Here is a 2294-nt window from a genome sequence, read left to right as displayed (position 1 = left end):
TTGTTAATGTATGTTTGTAGGGATAAGATTTTTTCCCCTGATGACTATTTTAACTTCATCCCAGAAATTTTGGTATATCATTTAATTATTATAATTTTCTTTTCATCATTAATTGTTTCTGTGATTTGTTATTTTTTTTTCCAATTGTGTGTAAAACATTTTTAAACATTTGTTTTTTAAAATTTTGATTTTGGAGGACCTGAGTTCAAATCTGGCCTCAGACACATGACCCTTACTAGCTAGCTGTGTGATCCTGGGCAAGTCACTTAACCCTCTTGCCTAGCCGAAAAAAAAAATGTTGAGTTCCAGATTCTCTTCGGTCCTTCCCTCGTTCCCTAAGATGGCAAACGATTTGATATAGATTACACATGTGTACTCATGCAAAACATTTCCATGTTAATCATGTTGTCAAAGAAAACACAGACTAAAATGAAAACTTGAAAAAAGTACAGTAAAAAAAATTTTATCTGTGGATCTGCATTCAGACTCCCATCAGTTTTTTCTCTGGAAAGGGATAACATTTTTCATAATAAGTCCTTTGAAATTGTTTTGGATCTTTGCATCACTAAGACTAGCTAAGTAATTCACAGTTGATCATAGCACAGTATTGCTGCGTACAATGTTCTGGTTCTGTTCACTTCATTTTGCATCAGTTCATTTAAATCTTTCCAGGTTTTTCTGAAAGCATCTATGATTTGTTCTTTGACCAGCTCTTCATTTAGAATTTCTTTGCTAAATCTCCATTTTGGTCTATGTCTTTTGATTGTTGTCTCTGAATGGGTTGCCTTTTTTTTAAATTATTGCATCGTGGTCTGTAAAGGATGTATTCAGTATTTTTGCCTCTTTAGAATTGTCTCTAATATTTCTGTGCCCTAATACATGATTAGTTTTTCTAAAATTTCCATGCAGTACTGAGAAATATGTATATTCTTTTGTAGTCCCATTCAGGAGACACCATAAATCTTCTAGCTCAAGTTTGTCCAGCAATTTACTTGGTTTTATAATATTCCCTTTTGTTTATCTTTCTGTTACACATCCAAAATTGGGAGAGGAACAATGAAATCTCCTGTCACTACTCTGTTATTTTCTTTGTATTCTTGTAGAGCTAGCTGTTAATTTTGTCTTGTGAATATAGATGCTGAGCCATTTGGATCATCTAAATTTAATATTGACATTGGTTTTTTTGCCTATGGTTCCCTTTCAGCATATGTGGTTTGCTTATTTACCCCTTTTTGTGTTTTAAATTTTTGTTTTTGCTTTGCTTGATAGTATTATTGCATCTCCAGCTTTTTTAAAGAATCACTTGATACATAGGAAAATTTTTTTCCCAAACCCTCATTTTTATTCTTTTATTTTTTTAAATGTGTTTCTTGAAAGCAACTGAGTGCTGTTTTATCTTCTTATATGGTATAATCTATTACTCTTTTGTCTTTACTGCATTGTTTAATCCATTAAAATTTCAAGGTATGAGAGTTAGGCTTATATTTTCCTTCATTTATATTTAATATTGTGTATTTTCCAAGTTACAATTCTCTCCCGCCCCCCCCACCACCTCTGTTGCAAACTCAGAACCATGGATCTTCAGTTATTTTAGCTTGATGTTTTTTAAGGTGGAATCCTTATTCTTAATCCCACTGGTTCCTTCCCCTTCACCCTCAAAAACTTCCTCTCCCCCTCCATTTGTTAACCCTTTCTTTAGTTTTGCAATTTTAATTATGTTTCTTTTTCTTACTTTTTTTCCCTCTCAATTTCTTTCAATTAAATTGTTAAATAGACCCTCACTTCCTCTCCTCCCTTTCAATTTATTTTCTTCATTCTTTAAATTTCATTTTTCATGCTTTTTTTCATACCTTTTGAAGGATTTCTTACTGTAATTTTTTTTCATTGTTTATTATCCCTTTCTGTCTCTTCCAGACTTTTATTCTTCATGACATTATATTTATTTTCTCCTTCTAGTGTGAATGTGCTCAAGCTTGAGCTTTGCTGGCCTTAGAATTCAAGAATCTAGGGTCATCTCCAGGCCATGATGAAGCATAAGAACACTTTAAAATTGCTTTCTTTTTCATTAGGAAGAGAAAGTTACAATGAAAAATGTCCTTTCTGACATTTCTGAAGCCCATCTTTGTTTTAGTTCCAGTTAAATTATGTTTTATTCTGTAGCATCTCTGGGAACATTGCAATATCACAGCTAAATTTCTGCAGAGAATAGTGGCTTTAAAAAACAATGTGTAGTGTGTGAGAGTTATTTCCCTAGGTATTTTCATTCACAGAAAACAAATGCCATTTTATGCTTT

Source organism: Phascolarctos cinereus, unplaced genomic scaffold, assembly GCF_003287225.1.
Source record: "Phascolarctos cinereus isolate Bilbo 61053 unplaced genomic scaffold, phaCin_HiC Scaffold_9;HRSCAF=440, whole genome shotgun sequence".
In the NCBI taxonomy this organism is placed as follows: Eukaryota; Metazoa; Chordata; class Mammalia; order Diprotodontia; family Phascolarctidae; genus Phascolarctos; species Phascolarctos cinereus.
The sequence above is the reverse complement of the archived record's forward strand: the minus strand, read 5'-3'. Positions refer to the sequence as shown.